The 25,007-nt window shown below is 42.6% G+C and overlaps 1 pseudogene; it reads left to right on the plus strand.

Annotated features, from left to right (window-relative positions):
* The window catches only part of LOC106586077 (glycerol-3-phosphate dehydrogenase, mitochondrial-like), a 72,040-nt pseudogene extending 69,188 nt beyond the window's left edge, over positions 1-2,852 (plus strand).
* The last annotated feature ends 22,155 nt before the right edge of the window (positions 2,853-25,007 follow it).

Genomic DNA, 25,007 nt, shown 5'->3' on the forward strand with positions numbered 1-25,007 from the left:
TTGTTGGATCACCTTCTATCACCCCTGCACTAGGTAATATGTCCAATATGCTCCAACCTGGAGTTAAAGAGGAAGTTTGATAAGGAGCGGAAGGGTTTTGCAGAATAGCGGCCCTGTGTTTGCTTTGATTCAGTGTAAGGCACCAGCAAGTTCAAAGGTCAGAGAAGAGAAAGCATCACTCTCATGTAGTAGGCAATCACATCCAGCTTCATGCTCCCTGTACCCTAAGACACCCAGGATGGCAGCTGAATGTCTGGGGGCTTGTTTCAGGAGATATACACCACACCAAGGCAGCATATCCCTGCTTCTGATGTACACAATCCAGATCATCTGTTCTGCTCTAGTCTGCCAGGGATCCATGTCTTTTTATATTTTTTCCCCCCAATTTCGTGGTATCCAATTGGTAGTTACAGTCTTGTCTAATCGCTGCGACTCCCGTACGGACTCGGGAGAGGCGAAGGTCGAGAGCCGTGCGTCCTCCGAAACACAACCCAACCAAGCTGCACTGCTTCTTGACACTCCACCTGAAAATTCAACAGACATGGATCCCTGGGCCTCCCAAGTGGCGCAGTTGTCTAAGGCACTGCATCGCAGTGCTAGCTGTGCCACTAGAGATTCTGGATTCGAGTCAAGGCTCTGTCGCAGCCGGCGACCGGGAGACCCATGGGGCGACGCACAATTGGCCCAGCGTCGTTCGGGTTAGGGGAGGGTTTGGCCGGAAGGGATATCCTTGTCCCATCGCGCATTAGCGACTCCTGTAGTGGGCCGGGTGCAGTGCACGCTGACACGGTCGCCAGGTGTACAGTGTTTCCTCCGACACATTGGTGCGGCTGGCTTCCGGGTTAAGTGGGCATTGTGTCAAGAAGCAGTGCAGCTTGGTTGGGTTTCGGAGGACGCACGGCTCGCGACCTTCGCCTCTCCCGAGTCCGTACGGGAGTCGCAGGCACCAGCAAGTTCAAAGGTCAGAGAAGAGAAAGCATCACTCTCATGTAGTAGGCAATCACATCCAGCTTCATGCTCCCTGTACCCTAAGACACCCAGGATGGCAGCTGAACGGCTGGGGGCTTGTTTCAGGAGATATACACCACACCAAGGCAGCATATCCCTGCTTCTGATGTACACAATCCAGATCATCTGTTCTGCTCTAGTCTGCCAGGGATCCATGTCTTTTTATATTTATATTTTTTCCCCCCCAATTTCGTGGTATCCAATTGGTAGTTACAGTCTTGTCTAATCGCTGCGGCGGGAGTCGCAGCGATTAGACAAGACTGTAACTACCAATTGGATACCACGAAATTGGGGGGAAAAAATATAAAAAGACATGGATCCCTGGCAGACTAGAGCAGAACAGATGATCTGGATTGTGTACATCAGAAGCAGGGATATGCTGCCTTGGTGTGGTGTATATCTCCTGAAACAAGCCCCCAGCCGTTCAGCTGCCATCCTGGGTGTCTTAGGGTACAGGGAGCATGAAGCTGGATGTGATTGCCTACTACATGAGAGTGATGCTTTCTCTCCTCTGACCTTTGAACTTGCTGGTGCCTTACACTGAATCAAAGCAAACACAGGGCCGCTATTCTGCAATGCCTCTGAAGTGGAGAGACCCCAGAACACCACGCGGGGTGACCCAGTCCCTTTCATTTTATCCTTCATAAAGATCCCACAAAATGAAAAATGCGATGCAACACACAAAGCAGAGGAGAAGAGGCTGAGATGTTCTTGAAGGGTCAGTGACAGGAGCACTCGGAGAAGGTCACCCCATGAGCCCAAATTCACACCCCAATAATTGGGGAACAGGGGTCGCTGATTGTGAGACGAGAGCACAGCTACACGATCCAGATGGAAGGAAGTTCTACAGAGCTCTGGTGATTAAGGAAATGAAGAGAGACAAAGCATTTGATGAGCGTTGCCTTGAAAGACGAGAAGGACACTGAATGGTCTTCGGTCTATAACTGTGATTAAAACAGAGAATTCTGACTGCAACTCTACACAGAGACAGAAAGAGAGAAAATTCTCCCAGTGTAATTAGATCAATTGGGCATGAAGTGAAGTGGCTTCATCCAGGAGGAGTGTAGTGTGCAGGTCTGAAGTGGGATCAGTGAGTAGGGTTTGATTACAATTTGATTGTTAATGCAGAATTGGATGGACCACTCTGTAGAAAATCCCTTATTTTCTAATTAGAGGTCCCCGGAACTGTTTGTGTTTATTTTGAAATGACGATATCAGCATTAAGAAAAGCTTGACCTTAATGTACATCATAAATAGCTTTTATAGCAAACGTGGTTGTCATGATCAAACCATTAAAGGTAATTAATTACTTCTCTGATAATTCACCTGAGTGCTTTACGTCTCCTCACTGTACGAATCAATTACTTTAAAGCAGGGTTCCGTTCCAAGATAATTTCAACAGTGGATTTTTTTCAGCTGGGACTCTCTAATAGGGTACATTTCCCATATTTTATGTCACTAGAATATAACTTCATGACAGACACTTTGCCTAAATTTTGAAAGTTGAAAGAATTTTACGACAAACAAGATCCACATGCAACATTATTTCAACAAAGCCTCAAATACAACAGGATCTGAAAGTGGGATGAAACCATTTTCGTGTCATTATCATCCAGGCTGGATCCCTCCCAGGGGAAGAGCTAGTTGTGTGGCCCAGTGGAGCAGTGCTAGAACAGCCCTGGACCAGTATAGTGACTGCCTGTGAAGATGTACTCCAGCTTCAGTCAGAGAGGACGGCTGTGAGGGATGGGCCTCATCGGCCAGAGGAAGCAGCGGCTTGTGTCCGCCGCCCGCCGCCCGCCCACGCCCTCCTCCCCTGTGTGAAATTGGCTGAGATGATGTAGACATATTCCAGCCACTGATCCATGGCCGAGTATAAACAGGAGAGGATCGCACTTTCACTCCCAGAAGGTCACGCAGCTTCTCCGTGAAACAGTAAGTGACACCGCCTGTGCCTGAGACGCTAACAGAGTGACCGGCTGGAGTTGACCCCGCCAGCCCCAGCACCAGCCCCCCTCCCTTTGTGTAAGCCCGGGCTGGACTTCCCTGTGGTGGCCTGTGTCCTCTCCCTTCTCCCTTCACTGGGGTGTACTGATATTTGGTGGCACTTCATCAACACAACAGAGGACAGACACTCAAATTCACATTTAAGGAGCCAGGCACATACAAAGTCTGTGGGATGCATCCAGCGTGTTATTGAATATCCATTACCCTCTTATTGTCACTCCCCCACTAGCTAGCAGATCTGACCCGTTTGCTTACAGCTGTACTAGGGTCAGACAGAATTCCTGTGTAGATTAAGACACCACAGAGCCGGCACGAGATAGGGCTCAGAAAAATCTACACAAGAATGCTGTCTGACCCTAGTGCAGCTGTAAGCAAGTGTGACAGAATAAAAAGTGCCTTAACATACGTAACAAAAATATAAACGCAACACACAACAATTTAAAATAATTACAGTTCATATAACTGTCTAGAATGTCATTGTATGCTGTAGAGTTCAGATTTCCCTTCATTGGAACTAAGGGGCCTAGCCCGAACCATGAAAAACTGCCCCAGACCATTATTCCTCCTCCACCAAACTTTACAGTTGGCACTATGCTTTTGGCAGGTAGTGTTCTCCTGGCATCCGCCAAACCCAGAGTAGTCCGTCGGGCTGCCAGATGGTGAAGCATGATTCATCACTCCAGAGAACGCATTTCCACTGCTCCAGAGTCCAATGGCGGCGAGATTTACACCAGTCCAGCCGACGCTTGGCATTGTGCATGGTAATCTTAGGTTGTGTGCAGCTGCTCGGCCATGGAAACCCATTTCATGAAGCTCCCGGTAGTGAGTGTTGCAACCGAGAACAGACCATTTTTACGTGCTTCAGCACTCGGGGGTCCTGTTCTGTGAGCTTGTGTGGCCTACCACTTTGCTCCTAGACATTTCCACTTCACAATAATAGCACTTACAGTTGACCGGGGCAGCTCTAGCAGGGCAGAAATTTGATGAACTGACTTGTTGGAAACGTGGCATCCTACAGTATGACAGTGCCACGTTAAAAGTCACTGAGCTCTTCAGTAAGGTCATTCTTCTGCAAATGTTTGTCTATGGAGATTGCACGGATGTGTGCTCAATTTTATACACCTGTCAGCAACAGGTGTGGCTGAAATATCCATCATTTTGTATATATAGTGTATGTAAAAAATATAGGAACAGTATATACAAGGATAATTCGTGGTGATAATAAATAGTGGGATACGTGACGCATTTAAAAAAAGGTTAAAAGGTTTGTCATTGCATTTCAACGTGTCAATTTAAAAACAGGGATAATAAAGAAGGATTAATTGAGCCATTGTAATGTATAAATGAGACAATACTGGTTGCCTGAATAATTGCAACAACTTTGTAATTTGAGAGAAGATATTTTGTGCATTTGTGAAACATTATATTTTGTACATCTGTAAATGCTTGAAGATTTGATCAAAAAAAGCACTCATTACAAGTGACTTAAAGCCAAAACTACATATCTGTGTGATTTATATCTATGTTTCTCCCTTTCAAGGGTATAACACAAGCAGGTCAGATCTTCTGGCTATTCTCCCACCAGCAAAAGAATGTACAGGTAACTGCCAAAATAATGGAAACACTTCAGTAAATAAGGGATACAAAGTATATTAAAAGCAGGTGCTTCCACACAGATGTGATTCCTGAGTTAATTAAGCAATTAAAATCCCATCATGATTATGGTCATATATAAAAATGCTGGGCCGGGCCAATATTTAGGTCATTATTTGGCTACCATGTGTATGCCCCTATAGGATAACAATGCCCCCATCCACAGGGCACGAGTGGTCACTGAATGATTTGATGAGCATGAAAACAAATGAAAACCATATGCGACGGCCGTCTCAGATTTCCACCCAATTGAAAACGTGTGGGAGATTCTGGAGTCGCACCCGAGAGAGCGTTTTCCACCATCATCAACAAAACATCAAATGATGGAATTTCTTGTGGAAGAATGATGTCACATCCCTCCAGTAGATTTCCAGACACTTGTAGAATCTATGCCAAGGTGCATTGAAACTGTTCTGGCTTGTGGTGGCCCAATGCCTTATTAAGACACTTTATGTTGGTGTTTCCTTTATTTTGGTAGTTACCTGTATATATCTAGCTTTTCATTCATAGTAGCACTGTTTGGCTTCATGTGGATATCTACTATAGAGTTTTGCTGACACTACGGCTAAACAGTAGCAGAAGGATCTCGTGAGAAAGAAAGTAGGATGGTGACTCACGTGAAATTGGCATGGCATTTTCAGGGATTTTCAAAAGAAATGTAACAAATAATTATCCAGAAGAAATCAATAATATTAAAAGAGAAAACCTTATGGAAGAATAAAAGAAAGCTAGAGAACTGGCACAACGCTAGCACATCCCGCATTTGCCTAAACGGCTGAGATGGGAAGTTGAGCTGTGCATGAAATGCAATTGCGAATGGATGCAGTAAAAGGGGAGGACTGAGGAGGGAAGGCATGAATGTAATTAAAGTGTCTGACACTTTTATACTGGGTAATGGGAGTCCAGGGCCGGGCTATTCCCACACGTGCTCCCCTCACAGTATGAAGTGCATTTTAATACCACCCCTACACAACTACTTAAATGCCACTCTCATGGCCTTCATAGAGAGGTAATATTGATGTGTAAATGGGATAAATACCAACATCCAAGGGTTTAAGGGATATAGTAAATAAACATGACCTAATACATAACAGACATAAAAACTCTGGAGCATCTGCAGTGTCTCAAGCAGGCCAGAGGTAGGACTGCCTCACACTACAACGGCATCCTAAGGCTTATATGAAGATTATAAAACCCAATGAGCTAAATGCTTATCTTAAAAGAGCCATATGAACATGGGAATTAAATACAATGCTCTATATTCAAATATGTATTTGAATAGTCGTCTTAATGATATCAGGTAATAAGAATGAGGATATTTCACATTGAACATTCACCAAATTGTGTGTATTTCTGTTTTAGAATGTATATGTTATGATCCCAAAGCATATCCTAACATACATGGACATTGCAATATATTTTATGAACTTTATTGGTTTTCATAACATTGAGGCAGCAGGATAAAAAAAAGGCAATTCACCTCTCCTCTCTGGCATTTTTCATCTCTCCTATGACTTGCTGGATTAGGGATAGCTAGGGGACCAAAGTACAGGATCTCTTTGTAAATCCAAGCACATCTATCTGGTCATGCATAGTGCCCCTCCTAAGAGTTCTATCAAACTTGCATAAAGTAACTTAAGGTGCTATCTGAGTTATGATAAACGCACCAAAAAATGACTTTTTAACACCACTGCAGGTTACATTCCAGCACCAAGCGGCTCAAAATGCAGGCAACTCTTTAAAATCACAAATATGTTTTTACTGTAGTAGATTAACATAGGGTGGTTTATACCTTGCAATAAAACATACCCGAAAATATGGAGCTGTGCACAAAAGCAGTTTACAGTTAAAATAAAGACCTGCAAATACACTCTCTTTATAAGCGTAGGGTGTATTGACAATATCAAAGAGTCAGGTTAGGAGACTTAATACATTGGGTGAAGAAGTGGATTTTTTTTGTTTATCCTACAGGCAACCTGGTCTCAGAGCATTCCATATTATTCTGTACGTAAATCGGGACATTCCATTTAGTGTGATATGTTACGTTTTGTATGGCTACATAAGACAGATGCTTACTTAAGGCAAAAACGAAAGGAGGGTAGTTGGTGGGGTGGATTTGGTAGGCATATAATCTGATCGTCTAGCAACCCAAAGGATGTGAGTTCAAATCTCATCACGGACAACTTTAGCATTTTAGCTTATTAGGAACTATTTACAACTTTTTTGCTACTTTGCAACTACTTAGCATGTTAGCCCTTTTAGCTAAACCCTTCACCTAACTCTAACATTAACCCTTTAACCTAACTCCTAGACTTAACCCTAACCAATAACCCCTAACCCTAAACCATAGTTTAGCTAATGTTTGCCAGCTAGCTAGAATTTGTAACATATCATATGTGTTGCAAATTCGTAAACATATTGTAAGTTTTGCACATTCGCAACATATTATACGTTTACAAATCCATAACAAATAATACAAATTGTAATTCGTAACATATCATAAGAATTGGGTGATGGACATCCACAGACTAATATGTACCATACGAAATGCAACATATCATACTAAGCGCACGAAATGCTCTGAGAGCAGGTTGCGAAAGGGGCTTCTGTTCTGAACATAGTCAGCCTCAGTCAGATAATGAAGAAGTTATTAAGAGAAACGATACGCTGGAATCTTTCTCAACCACCCAGGTCGTACAATTTAACCTGTAATAAATAATCTGGCATCATTGGGAGATGGCATCTCATAATGGCAAATGAAATATGCTGGTAGGATAGGTCCAATAAATCGTGATACTCCTATGGTTCCCTCAGGCTAGTACAATTTGTAACTACAGTGCTCTCTGTCAGGAAAGGCAGATCTCTGAGCCATCATAAAATCTAAATGGGCACTAATTAGGCAAGCCTTCCCTCTCAGACTTACTATTTCTATTGACATTTTCGGCTGCGCTCCCGATCGACCCCCCCCCACCCCCACAACACCATAAGTCACGAGATGAGAAGGAGTCCCAGGATTGTCGGGGAACAGAAAGCTGTTATAAGGAAGTTCAACTCCGAAATAATGACGACGTTTGCCCTCAGATTGCAGGAGTGTTTCTTCTGTGTTGGACCCCCGTTCACCATCACTGCACTTCATGCATCCGTGGTGGGGTAATTTGTTACATAAAAACTAATGCCATAATTAGTTAAATTATGCCAGCTAAATTATGCATGGCTAAATTATGCATATCCAAAATCTATCATTTTGGAGAAGGGAATCCATCACAGTTCACATTGTTCATTCATGTGTCTCTATTAAGCAAATCAGGCCTAGTAACTATGAGAGGGGGTTCCGGAAATGTTGGTGACATGTTGGATAACACAAGTTGCCGATTGGTTTACAGTTAATTCACTTTAATCTGTCTCGTGTGACTGCAGTCAGAGATCCACTAAGAAGACTGGGTTTCTTCCCTTGTCAGAGGTTTCCTTTATATCGTTACTTACGTAGCCTTTCCCATAGGGAACATAGAAGGGGGGGTCAGCTAAATATATATGCATCCCTCGCTGGTTGAAATTAATAAAACTCTGACGTGTGCTCGGCACAGGCCTGCTTGTTGAACATATGCTGAAAGCACGGCTAAGCTATCTGGCTCAGAGTCAAGTATTCCCACCAACTGCAGTCTTACGCTACCTGACAGTGGAAAAGCTTTATTCCCCTGGCATCCAGGGCACAAATGGAGAAATATTATTGAAATGATTATCTGCATCAAGACTCAGATTTGGGCTGACATTTCGACGGCTCTGTATAATCCGAGGGGTTGTCTAGGAGAGGGGGAGAGAGGGCGGAGAGGGGGTTTGCCGGTAAGCCTTGGCGGGATGATTAATGAAGCTGGAATACTGGGTGGACCCAGCCCACCTCCACCCAGACCCAGGGGCCAAGGCCCGCATATCAAATTGGCCTTGCACGCTCGTCTCCCTCAGAGAGAGAGAGAACCACTGATGATCCCCTAGCACAGCCCAGACACAGTCCGAGCCACCAAACAGGCGTATTGCACTGGCTCTACTGATCTACTCCACTCACTGTGTGGCTGCTGCTGCAGGGGAGGGCTACACACTACACAGTAGACCAACATAACCACACCTGCCTCCCACCACATTCCTGCAGTCTATCATTATAAATCATGATCATTTGTTCAGATGGCTGGAAAATCTTCATGTACGGTTAATGTATATCTGGTGTATTTTATCATAACGGGGCTATGAAAGATGAGCAGGGCACGCTACCGTCCCATTTTGTCTGTGAGACCAACACACGCAGTGTTGTGTATTCGTTGAAGTCTACAGCTGTACATTAGTCATATGTGAAACAGGCGGTTTTAACCAATCAGCATTCAGGATTAGATCCACCCGTTGTATAAAGGAACACAGTGAGCGCGTTTCTACAGGACAAGGGTCAAAGGTCATCCTGTCCCTTCATAGCGTATGCCCATCGAACATGGAGAACATACGGGAACGGTGTACCACATGTAGTCACTTAATACATGGTGTTGGTCTGCTCTGCATGTACAGTGCGGAGGTCCCCAGAGCTTTACATCATTGTGCCAGCCATGTCCAAGCTCTCCCACAGGCCCTTAGGCGTGATGGATGGGACTGTGAAAAGCCTCTTAGGACGCCCATAATCGGATAACAGTAAACTGACTTCTAGACCATGTGGAAAAACACTGTGTAGCCATGTACTGTAGCTCTTGAATGAATGCAGCCCAGTATAGAGCCAAGTAATTCAAGAAAGGGGAGTCTTGCTGCGTCGATGATTAGCCATAGACAATGTCGCTTTGTTCAAAGTGTAGCGTAGTTAATAACTGAGAGGGGAGAACAATGGAGGGAAAGCGCATCACGTGATGTACAGTAATGGCGTGGGGATTTCTAAATAGTGTAAATGTTTACGTGTTTACCTATTGTGATCAAGCTAGTGATACTGAAGCACTCTCTTCTTCTTCCCTGAGAAGAAGAGCAGAGAGCATGATTTAGGGTTAGGGTTAGCTCTCCCTAACCCTAACCCTCTTCCTCTTCCCTGAGAAGAAGAGCAGAGAGCATGATTCATTGCAAGCTCACAGGTTTTACAGCTTCAAGAGTAAATCAATTGGTACGAAGCGCTAACTCGCTAGAATATAAACTAATTTTAGGCCCCAGATATTAAAATATAATCCATCTTCTTCCTCCACGGGGAAAGCTAATTAGAAAATGTGACTGGCATAAGGGAGAAGAGGTGGGAGAACAGTTGGATTAGGTTCAGGAGCAGAAAATCAGAGCTTCCTATGAAATCTGTGGATTTCTATAATCAAGTCATTGCTCCATATGACCTTGTTCATTATTTTCTAAGAAATTAGATACCTCTATAAAAATGCAACATTTATGAAGAATTAATATGGATTTTTATCTGGTGTCTTCTCTCACAATACAAAAAAATCAACAACACAACAAGGTTTTGTAACAAAAAAATACAAATCCTGAAAAAACTAGCAATGTATTGCATGTTTATGCACTGAGAAACAATACTAGACTCAAGTTGTGAACATGATGATGCATGATGTCCCACATGCAATTAAATGAAAGTGTTCTCCCTGAGAAATATTTATACTACTGTATCTTTCCTTGCATAGGGTTTTATTTGAATATCTGCCTTCTAATACCTGTAACCAATAAACAACAATAGCTGCCTGAGGCTGAGAGGCTGGCTACCTGACTGTGGCTCAGCCTGCCTGCGTTCAGCTCTTGTGTTCTTCATATGTATTGACCTTATGCGGTAAAACATCCACAGCCTATTGTACATTGCAATTTATACCCTTGAGGAACAGAGAGCAGTTCAAAACAGGGCCGGTCACACCAGTTCAACTCTGAGGGAACCTTTCTAGACGAATGCCTGATTCTAGACGTACAGCAAATGCAGAGGGGAAAAAAACGTCTTCTTTTACACAATCCTGCACAACACAGATCAGTGGCTGGTGGAGACTTGGTAGAGATTTAAACGTGTGTAAGTGTGAATGATCCTTGTCAGAGTGCTGTGTAAACATGCCGGCGCAGACTGCACATGCAACAGAGTGGTGAGAGCCAGTGCCAGCGTCAGGCAAGCTCTCTATGTCCCTGAGGAGAATCCCATGAGAGATCCACCATGGGTCTGTCTGAGTGGTGACAGTTTAGAGGCAATAAGCTTGATGTGGCCCGAAATAACAGAGCAAAGTAAAATGGCCATGGGGAATGGAGTTTGTTCTACTCCTGTTACTTTTAAAACAGCAGAGCCAACAAGTCCCACTGGGCACACACTGGTTGGATCAACGTTGTTTTCACGTCACTTCAATGAAAGTAGGTTGAACCAACGTGGAACAGACGTCGAATTGACGTCTGTGTTTAGTGGGGTGTCACTCTGGTACTCTGTTTCCATCGAAAGCTGAAGTGATGTCATTTTTTTTTGGGGGGGGGCTTTCTGTGAACTCCCTTATTATTAATGGGAACGTGAAGTCCTTTCAGTTTTGAGGTTTTTCTCGATCACCTCTGCAAGCATCTCAGAAGGATGTAATTTAGTTGAGAGTGGCAATTTGTCTTCGGCAGACCTGGTTCTGTTAACCCTTTCACTGTAGGATATGTCTCCTTAATCCATTAAGATGAGCACATTTCCAGGTATTTTAGTCCTATAATAGCTACCGAATTGCTAGCCTGCTGAGTGTCCATTTGGCTACTCTAAAATGTACCATCGCAATGCCTTTCTCCTAGCTGTAATTACCCAGGAACACTCAGGAGAGAAAGGAATACGTTTTATATGGATAAAGACCTGTTTCTAACATATATCATGGGAAAGAAGAGTTTAAATAGTGGTGAATTGATCCAAATGATGTCGATAGTTTGAAGTGTCATTTCTTTACTTTACTTTACTATATTTACTGCCAAAAACGTAGTAAAAACAACACATTTGGAAAATATTGGATGCGAAAAGATCTGGTTATTATGTAATTTCAGTATAGTTTTATTTACTTTGGCAAAGCAAGCTTTTGTGACTTCAAATTGATATCAGCCAATATTGCCAAATTCATCCAATCAGATATATTTCTCATCTGTTCAGAAAATATTTTTAACACATTTTGCCACAATTCTCTTTTAGGAGGCACATATGAAGTGATGGATTTTTATTTGTCTTAAAAGCTATTCCTAAATCGAGCTACTTTGGCGGTTGACTGTCATGCTCTGTCTCTAGTGCAGTGGTTGTAATCCTGTCTGTATGGCAGATTTCTGGGCCAGTTTGGAGAAGTGTGTGCTGCAGGGGAAGTCTGTGGCCAGTCTATCAGGGTACATTGGAGGGTCAAGCAGTAGAAGGCTCATTTGGAATTCAGCACTGCAACATTGCCATCTTTTGGCCAGCCGCTGTAATCTAGGCTCCCAGGTATACTGGTGGAGATGCTTAAATTCACACAGATGTCTGGGGAAAGCTTTTGTTACGGGATAAACGGAACAAATATACTGTTTGGGTATATTTGTTTAGTCTATTTGCTAAAACTCATTTATGTCTCTTGTTTTTTGTTCATGAACTGAGAAGAAAATAATTGGTTTCTGTTCAAATAAAATGTTCTTAAAATATACAGTACATACCGGTATATATTTTTCTAAATACTACAATACGTTACATATAAACATACTCCCGTTCCAATTTAATTTCACTCATCAAAGACAACGCTGTAAGATGGAGGCTTGTGTGCAATAAGACTATCGTTAATTGTGTTGCAGAACTGAATAACAAGTCAAATTCTCAAAATGGATGTATTGAACATATCATAACAAATGCTCATATTCTTCACCTCGACCTACCATAACCTCTTAAACAGCAGCTTTTACTGGAGGGTTTGTAAAAACAAAAATAGCCTGCTAAGCTCTCATCGGACACATCCTTTGCTCCTCGTCAGGTAAGAGAACAGCAAATGTGTAGCTGACAAAACATGAGTGAGTGAATGAGTGCGAATACTTGTCCTCTATCTGAATATTTGGATGAAAAGCATATGCTGTCCTATTTTCCCACGGTGGTGTATGGGACATCAGGGATAAGAAAATGTATCTGCTCTGACAGAGTGACAATTCATCCTTCCGTCCCTCTAAATGACATGTCACATTTTCTGATGACTTTATTGTGCGCCCTGTCAGTGCACTTAATCTGTGTGTCAGTCAAGCCCAGGCTGTCCACACCACCTCCAAAGCACTGCTTATATCCACTCTTTTAATGACATTAGATTTGGTGTAATGTAATTCAGCAAAGCCAGATATTATCTTCTATTTGCATCATTCAGGTGCTGATACATGGTCGGGTGTCCGCGTGCTAGGGCGATAGAGAGCTGGTCATTTCCCCATCCATTTCCAGCAAGATGACAGATGTCAAGATGGCTATTATTTAGGCTGTTTTTTTTTTATCAGAGCCAGACATGATGTCTCACTTTACTCCAGCCAGCCTTAGGGTGCCTTGAGTCTCTCCCTCTATGCACAACTTTGTATTCCCATTTCAAATCTACGAGGCGATTTTGTTATTTGTTTATCGGTGAGCTATAAATGAGCTTCCCTCATTTGTTACTAACACAGAGGGCAATTTCAGTCATGACTCAAAAGTGCTCAAAGAAAATGACTAGTGAACAATACATGCTCAGATGTTCGTAAACTAAGTCTCAGATATCTCAGACCGGGTTATTTCCTACCGGTAAGAGGCGACGGCATCGCAGCGATTCACTTTTGACAGATGATTCGAAAACGTTCTAAGGTGACCAATCTACGTGTTACTAAGAAGCCTCGGATGATTCCTGCCTGTCCTGTCACTGTTTCCATCAAAGATACTTTAATAATACCCAGACCACAAACGAAACGATTCGAATTCTCTCGGCGTTATGTTTAGTTGACACGTCATTCTGAGTGAGTAAGCGAGAGCACCAGCCTGCAAGCTTCAAAAAGGTAACCAACATTATTTTTTATTTTTTTTACTGACAATGCACTTTCTCCCATCAGAGCTCCAGCTCCTAATTAAATATATTTAGCATCATAAATATTCCAGGGGGACAAGTTGACACAGTGAATTAATGCCTCGCCTTAATACAAGAGCCTCTCAGTTACTGGCTGTGCTGAGAATGCGAGAGCTGCATCATGCCCCACTGCAAGGTAGATGGTACTGAAGGTGTTTCTTATCTTTCCCTGGAAAGACTTTGTTTCACTGCAAAACTGCTTCAAATGACATCTTTTCAACGAGTTTTGCTCACTGGGGCTCGTAGTGTATGACGCATAAATCTTTAAGGGGACATCTCAAAACTTGATAGGCAGAGAGTACTATAGCTATGAACATTTACCATTGACTATTTATTCCCGCCGAGGACATCCCTGAGGAACAGTATGAAGAGGTGCTCTTCTTTAATATCATGTTTAACACGTTGCCTGCTGTATCCAAACGGGTTTTTGACTCACTTATTTCCGATTACTTTATATGTAATGAGGAAACTCTTCAGACATGGTAGTGAGTGATATATCAACACTCACAGAGATGCTGACTGGGTAGAGAGGTTATAGAGAGACGGTGGGTGGACAGGCATGTCCAGCATTCAGGGTGTCTTAGTGCTGCAACTTACTCTCCCAAACAGGGCCATGTTAACTCAAGGTCTACTGGCCTCTCAGCTCCACTCTCCATCTTTTGATCCTTAGTGGAAAGGAAGTGACTGGGAGCAAACAGTCCAGGCGGAGCGTTCAGCCAGTCTCAACCAAGCAGCGTAAACCCATCCGGGCTGTCACCCAGCCCTAGTACTCCAGCCGTACCTCACCTTGCTGCTACATTCAGAATGGAGCGCCTCTCCACCCCCTCGCCATAATGCCTCCCGCAAGCCCCTTAGGAGGACAGGCAGACTGGGGGATTTTGGATGACTTCCTGGGGCTTGAAGCCCTTCCCAAGTCTTCACCCTTGAAGAGGACGATGTTTCACAGCTTATTTGTTGTGCATTTTCTGTGGCTGACTAGCGTGTCGAAGCGTGCAAGTCTGCTTCCCCCCTCCACCATAACAAACAGGTATGGCTGCCAAACAGAGCTGAAGGGGTAGAGGACAGAATTATACATTATTATGTTCCATTTTAAATCCGGATATTTTTCTCATTTTCACAACTCTCGCTGCCTGGGAATCTGCACGGAGATCAATTCCCCTCCTCAACACTTGTAATTGCAATTTGTGAGAGCTAAACTAATTTTACGACACAGAACACCTGTATTCATCTCCATGTTAATAGAAAACAGGAAGTATAAATCCCAATTTTCTAGCAGCCAATGTCACTTGAGATGTTCCTTGAGGGAAGTGGGCTGTCCTCTGCATTAAAATATCGGTGCTCTCCCCTCGCCTCTCCCTGTAGAGCTTTTGAGCTTTTGAGTCCAAATCAGAAATTATAATTACGAACGTCACCATATCTACATCCCTACGTTTGACACTTGTAATATCCATATACTGTACGCCATTGCGCATTTAAGTTCCACCCGTAAAGGTGTTCTCTCTGCTGAGTTATAGTATTCTGTGGAGCCATCCCGGAATACAACAAGCTCCTGTGAGCCTCATTTAACCGTAGAACAGAGTGCTATGAGTGATAGCCTCATTTGGATTAAGCACAACCACATTGTCCTGAAATATCCCAAGAGAAGAGAAGAAACTTACCTACCACACTTGGAAGCCACCGAGTAGCAGACAGCTTTTTTCAAATACAGTCAAACACTACAGAGTCTGTATAAGAAAACATCCTTCAGTAGCTATAACGCAACAAACAACATAACGCATGTTCCATTAATCAATGCAGACCTCATAACACAACTTGATAAAATGTAGTGCTTTTCAAATCAATGAGTGTAAAAGCCAGACTGTGAAAACTCCTGCAGGTTGCAGCGTTCCTCAGTGTGTGTCGTTTCACTGTGCACAGGAATGCAAGGACAGAGCCAGTGTTAGGTCAGACGCTACAAAGCCCAGGACGTTGTAGGAGGGCCATGCTGCCTCATTAGAAACGACACGAGCCCTGCTATAATGAACTTAAGACAATGCTAATTAATGTACGAGAATGAAGACAATGGTTTGACTTTTTTTTTTTAAGTGCAAGGCGCTGAGCCTGCTTGTATGACAGTGTTTAAGCCACCTTAATCCATTTGTGATGCCGAGCCCGACCCGGAGTGGCGCCGGGCAGGTCGGGGGGTGCAGCTCCCCAGCACAGCTGATACATTCACCTGTGACAATCCTTTATGGGCCGATAAAGTAAGGGAAGTCTCTCAAGGAGCGGCGCGGTGACTTGGCTGCGGGAGTCCCCGAGGACCAGGTGTCAGTGTTGTCTATCAGAAGGCTGAAAGGAGAAAAGGGACGTGTTACTGGGCTCTATTGTGCCACAGTTGTCACTGACTGATCGGGTCCATTTAGCCGCCTTTCACAGTGAATGAAACCACCCGAATAGATGAAAGCGAGACAGGCCTCCCCGACAAACAAGGAGCCGCGGAATATTCATGGAGGATCTGCACGGGAAAGATTAATGTATCAGAAATTAAAATGGGGCCCGGACGTATGATCTTGCTCTAACACTTGGCCAGACCTGTGTCACCCGTCGCTAGCTGCCTGAAGTCGGCACACAGTGCTGCCAAGGTGGAGAGGAATCATTAAGTACCCTGCCATTGTGTGAGCGGAATAATCAAACTTCACCCTCCTATTCTTCCCAGCCACGCCGACAATGAATAATTCCGGACCCATTTGCAATGTTAACGGCACCTATCTGGGCCATCCATGGCTTTATGATAAGAGCTCCAAATATGCATTTCAACAGTCTGAACAGAAGCTGGTTCAACGGCATTTCAAAGGACACCTGTCAGTCAACTGAAAGACCTGTCAGTCTCTGTCATGCACCGGTGCCAGGGAAATGGTCGAAAAGATCATCTGTACTCTCTCTCTTTCTCTTTTTTCCCCCTCTTCTCTTTCAGATTGTAACAGTTACATTTGCAAAAGAGTGACAAGTGATTTACAGTGGAAAATAGATTTTGTTTAAACTGAAAAAGGTTTATTCTCTTAGGTAGGCTTATTCTTTGCTGGTTTACAACTGTATCAAATATACTATCTTAAATGTGATCTGGGCGACACTGAATGTCATTATGCTTGATACCATGAACACCAGGTGGGCTTCGGAGCTCAAAGGTGACATTGATAATTCATATCTCTCCAAACAGAGTCCTACGTGTGAGATGCTGACTATGAACTGGAAATGTGTTGATCAAACATGTTTATATCTCTGAAACTTACTGAACGTTTTGCTATTCTAACCTTAGATTTGTTGAGTCTACAGGACAGATCACGAGCAGAAATTAGGCAATGCCAAACATAGAAGTAATTACATTAGTATTGCAGAGAAAAAAACAATAACATTTCAAATAAGTTTTGTTGAGTGACAAATTCAGGATTTTTTTTTGTCAAATGCAGTTTCAAAACATGCCTCCAGGTCAACAACGCATACGGCCCTGTACATCACTGGAGCCAAGCTTCCTGCCAACCAGGACCTCTATACTAGGCGGTGTCAGAGGAAGGCCTGAGAAATTGTCAAAGACTCCAGTCACCCAAGTCATAGACTCTCATAGACTCTCTGCTACTTCACGGCAAGCGGTACCGGAGCACCAAGTCTAGGTCCAAAAGGCTCCTTAACAGCTTCTACCCCCAAGCCATAAGACTGCTGAACAATTCATCAAATGGCCACCCGGACTATTTACATTGACCCCCCCTTTGTTTTTACACTGCTGCTACTCGCTGTTTATTATCTATGCATAGTCACTTTATTCCTACATGTACAAATTACCTCAACTAACCTTTACCCCCGCACATTGACTCGGTACCGGTCCCCCTGTATATAGCCTCGTTATTGTTATTTTATTGTCTAACTTTTTTTTACTTTAGTTTATTTAGTAAAAATGTTCTTAACTATCTTTTTATAAAACTGCATTGTTGGTTAAGGGCTTGTAAGTAAGCATTTCACAGTAAGGTCTACATGTGCATGTGACAAATAACATTTGATTTGAACACGTCTAGACTCTAGAACTGAGAATGCCTACATTTTCCTGATCCAAATCTTTGAGAAGTCCACAACATAATTTGAGGGCCTTTCTGCCTACTCTGGGGCCTCTACTGGACAGGGGCACAGCAGTTCATGTGTTCAAATCTAGACTGACAAACTACGTTACTGTCTATAGCACTAAATAAATCATTTTTGGCTGGTATTACGATATGGTACAATATAGCCTAAGTGGCAAGTAACTATGGCTGAAGCTGTTTGTTCATGTAGGCCAATAATTTGTTAAGCACGAGTAACTTGTGTGCCAATAGCTGCCACTGGCATTTACAGTCCAATGCAGAGGAGGATGTATGTTTGAACCTCAGCATGCAGACTGGACTGGGCCTGGACCCAGTTCCCTATGGGCACTCCATGGGCCAGGACACCCTCCATCCGCCACATCCTACAGCACACCCATTAACTAGAAGGCTCTTTATCAGGGCCAAGAAATAAAGATATTGTTAGTTATGTTACAATATTAAATGTACATTGTTAGGGTCACGCACAGACATTGTATGGATGCAGGACATACTTGTTGCTTTGTTGACTCGTGTGAAGTGCCTAAAGTGGCAGGAAGTGGCTTGAGAATGAAATGCATCATTTACCCCCAAATAAAAGAATAAATATGCATTATCCAAGATATTGTAAGCTCATTCCAGACTGATAAATGGCCTAACCAATCACAGTCCGGATAGGGACCATAACAAACAAAATGTCAAGATCAAATGTTGAACTATATTAAAAAGTCAGTGAAGCTGTGGCTCAGTTTGCCTACTGGAACACAACCAATGACCAGTGTCATTTTAGGTCATCTACCACAAGAATATGCAGAGCTTTGTGAAACAGTAGTGAAAGAGGCTGAATACCCATCTGCTTACCCCTCCAAAATTCCTAGTTGTTTTCCAGCAAATTGGTCAATTTTCGAACAGGACGAACACAGATTTTGTGAATTTTGGACACTCCTTTCTCTCACATAGTTTCCACACCATGTCCCTCCTCTTAACAATCTTCTCATTGTGACACAGGATGACATGGTTCAACAAGTGACTCAGTCCATGAATGTTCACTTTCATTTCAGACTCCAGTAGGCCGGCATAATCACTGATATAGAGCCATGACTCGTGTTTCCTGCTCTGTGTTGTGGTGTTTTTTGTTCTCTTTGCTTTTTTTGTTGTCCTTTTCATTGCCTGAAAATGGCTCGCAGCAGGCTTTCAACGTGAAACTAGCTATATCGCTGCAGATAATCAACTGCCGCATGATTAAGGCTTTACAAAAATGCTAAACATTTTGGTTGTTAACAAAGAAGCATAATAATGAAACATAACAAAGACATATGTTCAGATATTACAACATCTTACTGTATGAGTAAACCAAACTAACTGAATATGAGAAGAAATGCAATTGGTTTTCTCATCTTCTGTTCTTTTATTAGGCATTTTTTTCACGTAAATGAATGTCAATAGATCTGCCTGTACTACATCTTCCTTACAAATTATTCATTGGCTTCTGTTTTGCCATTGTGGAAGTCAACGGAACAGCATATACCTGAGTGACAAATGAGTGTGTAATTGGGTCCTCAGGGAAAATAATTCAGCTTAACTACTGGAAATAGCGTGTAAATTCAATACATTTCCTAATGAGCTAATTTGAGTTTGCTGCAATTATATTGGCTAGTCTGGGTACAGAGAGACATTCTGCGGCCGAGTTAAGGTAAATTAAACCACAGCTCTGTTGTATTCATTAAAATTAGCATATGGACCTGTCAACACTTCTCGGAGGTGCGTTGTAACAATGCCATTTAGCCCCACATCAAACCATGCCATTGAAATGAATGCATGTGGTGGGTAAATGCTTCCCTACCCCCAGCGACAGGGAGGACTGGGACTGGCAAGCAATGCTCTGACACACAAAAGACCAAGCCTTTTTACAGCCAGGCCCTGGCTCCTGACCAGAGGCCATCCACATCAACACGACTTACACTCCACCATTGCTCTAAGCTATTGTCTCCTTCTGCTCCACGCTACGGCTGCTTTCCCTTTCCCCACACAACCCACACGGCTAGAGAGAGGCAGAGGGTGAAGGAGGAAGGGAGGGAAGGAGAGCCCTGAGTGTGTAGTCAAGCACAATGTGATTTTCATATTGTTATTCAAAGCTTTTGCTATTGTCTTGGGATCGATCCCTGTTGTACACTGTTATTTTGTGTTTGTTACGGTCTAGGTTATCAATTCTTGTATACAGTGCTTTCAGAAAGTGTTCACACCCCCTTGCTTTTTCCACATTTTGTGGTGATACAGCCTGAATTTAAAATGGATTAAATTTAGATTTTTGTCACTGGCCTATACACAATACCCCATAATGTCAAAGTGGAATGATGTTTTTAGGCATTTTTACAAGTTAATAAAAAACGAAAAACTGAAATGTCTTGAGTCAATATGTATTCAACCCCTTTTTTAATGGCAAGCCTAAATAAGTTCAGGAGTAAAACATTTTTGGCCTGAATACAATTTGTTATGTTTGGGGCAAATCCAATACAACACATTACTGAGTACCACTCTCCATATTTTCAAGCATAGTGGTGGCTGCATCATGTTATGGGTATTATTGTAATCGTTAAGGACAGGGGAGTTTTCAGGATAAAAAGAAATGGAATGGAGCTGAGCACAGGCAAAATCCTAGAGGAAAACCTGGTTCACTCTGCTTTACATCAAACACTGGGAGATGAATTCACCTTTCAGCAGGACAATAACCTAAAACACAAGGCAAAATCTACACTGGAGTTGCTTACCAAGAAGACAGTGATTATTCCTGAGTGGACGAGTTACAGTTTTGACTTAAATCAACTTGAAAATCTATGGCAAGACCTGAAAATGGTTGTCTGTCAATGATCAACAACCAATTTGACCGAGCTTGAATAATTTTGAAAAGAATAATGGGCAAATTTTTCACAATCCAGGTGTGGAAAGCTCTTAGAGACATACCTAGAAAGGCCCACACCTGTAATCACTGACCAAGGTGCTTCTACAAAGTATTGACTCAGGGGTGTGAGTACTTACGTAAATGAGATATTTCTGTATTTCATCTCCAATAAATTTGCCAAAAAAATCTAAAAACATGTTTTCACTATTGTATGTAGATGGGTGAGAAAATAAATACATAAAAAAATGTGGAATAAGTCAAGGGGTATGAATACTTTCTGAAGGCACTGTAGCCTATACAGGCTTGACAGTTTTAAGCAGGTACAACATTTGGGAATATATATATATATATATTTTTTTTTTACAAAATATGATTATCCAAACATGCCAGAATAAAAAGAAAAGAGCTCTGTTGTTGTTGTTGTTGTTGTTGTTTTTCATCTTTACGTTTGAACCCTCTAGTGAAAACAGGTATTGTTACTCAGCAGAGCACAGCAGGCCTTGGTTTCATTGTTCTGCGAGGGTTTTAAAACAGGCTGCTAGTTATCAATACAACACAGGCTATTCCAGTCACTCAGCTGTGCCTCTCGATACACTTCAGAACCTTGCATGCTGAACAGCCAGCCATGATCTCACACAATTGGGCATCTTCACTGACAGATCCTTTCTTTCCAGATGGATTCTTTTTTTTTTATCTGTTTCAAATGGATTGGCCAGGCCCGTGCCTAAGCTCTGGGCTTCCTTCGGCTCGCATATTATCTGACTGAACACTATTTCAACTAATTAAATCCCATTAGAGAATGTGCCGTTCTATATATTGGTAGCTACTCCGGATTAAGACCTAATTAACCCTGCGATTTGCTTGTGACAGCAGAAATGGAGCATCTGAATTCAGCCCTATAGAGGAGGGGGTGTAGGGAAGACAGGCCAAGAAGGAGAAGACCGTCCCTCCCTTCGTCACTACCTCGGCTGATCTCCCCACTCCGACTACTTGGAGCAGAAGAGCAAATGTAAAGGCCTTGGGCAGGCTTTGATATTTCAGCTGTTCGTCTGCTATGACCTAGACTATATCTAACAGACCTAGACTAGAGGTCAATGGGAATCAGAGGAGAAGGGATGGGAGAAAGAAAGAAAAATAAAGGAACAAAAGAAACAAAAGACAGAAAGACAGAGGCCCGTGTCCGAATATCCATACTTGCATTCTAAATAGTAGACATTTTAGGTATGCGAAAATATTTATTTTATAGTATGTGAAATTTAGAAAAATCGAGGATGCTTTAAATGCCAGGATGCTATACTAATTTGATTTTCGTCTTGTAGAAACGGCGTGTTTGACAACAACTGATAATCAGCTGATAATGAGAAAAGGTGACACAAAAAGATATATATTTTTTTCTGCATAAGCATACCTCTTGAGCTGTCTGCATCCTCCTGACTGGTGGTTCTTTTATTTTAAGAAACTTAATATGCTTCTCTGCTAAAATCTGGGTGAAAGATGGAACACGAGTCTTACTCCGTACATTTAGTTGTTGCTTGCTTTTCTAAAGTCTACCTTGCCAGCAGGCATGCCAGCTAAGATACAGTTAACTGCCAAAATGATGGAAACACTTGAGTAAATGAGGGATACAAAGTATATTGAAAGCAGGTGCTGAGTTAATTAAGCAATTAACATCCCATCATGCTTAGGGTCATGTATTATTTTGGCTACCATGAATATGCCCCCATCCACAGGGCACGAGTGGTCACTGAATGGTTTGATGAACATGAAAACGATGTAAGCCATATGCCATGGCAGTTTCAGTCACCAGATCTCAACCCATTTGAACACTTACGGGAGATTCTGGAGTGGCGCCTGAGACAGCGTTTTCCACCACCATCTACAAAGCACCAAATGTTGGAATTTCTCGTGGACGAATGGTGTCGCATCCCTTGCAATAGAGTTCCATACACTTGTAGAATCCATGCCAAGGTGCATTGAAGCTGTTCTGGCTCGGTGGCCCAACACCCTATTAGTGTTTCCCTTATTTTGGCAGTTACATATAGTTAGACAAGCTAGCTACTCTGTCTTGATTTGTAGGCTGAAATGGCTTCTTGGTAGCTAGTTATGAGGTTGGGAGATTGGGAACCAATCTGGGCTAGCTAAAGCCTACTTCATAAAATTCCTAGGTGGCTAGTAGTATTACAGAGAAACAACAACAACAAACATTTTTTGAAATTTGTGAATTATTTTATTTTACAGGACAAATCTGAGGGGGCACGTGCCACTGTGCCCCTTATGGGCATGATGCCTCTGGCAGGAATCAACGCAATTGCACATTAGATGACACATTCTCAGGATGGTGGAGCCTAGTATGTTGATATTTCTTGCTTACTGTATTCGTTTTACTAAACAGTATGTTTGAAATTGTATGCAGTACGATTTGTAAACAGTACGTAGAAATAAAAGAGAAAGAAAGAACAAACGAATGAAAGAACAACCAAAGAAAGAATGTTGAAGATACCCTCCTCCCTCTCTCACTAAGTCACACCCCTGTGATGGCAGTATCGGGAGAGATTTAGGAGACACAGGACGCATAGCAGCCTCATTACGGACACCTTTGTCCAGTATTGTGTTCTATTACCTCTCCCTCCCCAGCATTAAAACCATTAGAAGCGCCTTCATCCTGTCACAGTCCATATTGGAGCATTACATATTCACACCTCTGTAGGACAGCGCTTTAATGAGGATGAAGGGAGACTAATAGTTTTTTCTGTCCCCTTTTTATGACATAAACTATGGGCAATAATGAGCTGGGGGAGGGGAGACGGGGAAACAGCTCCCCTCTTCTCCGAGTCAAAGCCAACGTTTATGAGAAGTACGGCACAACAAGAAAACTGAGGGTCTGAAAGCATGTGAATACCGATAAATAAAAGGTTTAGAATGTTTCGAAATGTTCACCTGCACCATACAAATGATACACCGAATTATTAAGAGTGGGGTACATGCCACTCACTCAAAGTGCTCAAGGGCTAATCTTCAAAATTCAGCTTAGTGTTCAAGCTCAACGATTTCAAAAAGACCAGTGAAAGCAAAACTTTGAGTGTGAGTGTGCGGTCAGAACCAGTATGCATTGTAGTGACCGGCCGGCACGTTAAAACTGACTGTAGCCCAGATACAACAGCTCCCTCTGCAGTCTCACCCCCTCTGATTGAAAATATGCAATAGAGACACATTTGCAATGTATAATATTTTCCAGTTCATTTAAAAAAAATATCAATAATAAATAGCAGCTCAAGATCTACTGTCTCATAAAATCAGAGGCCAGAACAATGATAATACCAAAGCACACTATAAGGTTAGCCGTTAAGGAATAGACCATAGGGCAAAACCCCAGCAATGGGATTGTATCAATCCCTGCATTAAATACAATTTTATTCAACAATCCTACAACTGTAAATAAAGTGAAACAGGATGTACAACCATGGGAGAAATCTGATTCCTGACGGAGAATTCAAAAACATTTTAACTCTGCTTCTTCACATGACAGCTTACAATGCTTTTCTGAAAACATTTCTTTCTCATTTGAAGTAATACAGCCAAGATCAAATTTCTCTCATCCCTTCAAGCGCAAAATACAAAAAGCCTAGGCTGCCACTACCTGATTCAATCAAGTGTGCTACAATGTATACCCATGGGCTACAGGGCGACTTGTATTTTAATTAATAATGTAATACCCTGTTCTCAATGGTTAGGTCTGTGGTGTTCTGAGCTGACTTTTCTTTTTTTCTTGTAAACACTTTGAAGAAACCCAAAAATATGCTAGGAAGCACATTATCCCTCATGCAAATTGTATGTGATCTACATTTTAACACCATGTGCTCAGACTCTTTTGTGACTAAAAGACATACTGTTATGCTTGTGTGTAAAGACGGACCAAGGCGCAGCGTGCTCTGAGTTCCACATCTTTTATTTAATGAAACTCACAAAACAAAAAGGAAACAAACACGAACCGTAACGAAAGAGGTGCTACATGCACTAACTCAAAACAAGATCCCACAAAACACAGTGGGGAAATGGCTGCCTAAATATGATCCCCAATCAGAGACAACGATAAACAGCTGCCTCTGATTGGGAACCATACCAGGCCAACATAGAAAAAACATCCTAGATAACCCACCCTAGTCACACCCTGACCTAACCAACATAGAGAATAAAAGGCTCTCTATGGTCAGGGCATGAAAGTACCCCCCCCCCAAAGGTGCGGACTCCGGCCGCAAAACCTGACTCTATAGGGGAGGGTCCGGGTGGGAATCTAGCGTTGGTGGCGGCTCCGGTGCGGGGCGAAGTACCCAC

This window comes from Salmo salar, chromosome ssa25 (assembly GCF_905237065.1).
Source record: "Salmo salar chromosome ssa25, Ssal_v3.1, whole genome shotgun sequence".
Lineage (NCBI taxonomy): Eukaryota > Metazoa > Chordata > Actinopteri > Salmoniformes > Salmonidae > Salmo > Salmo salar.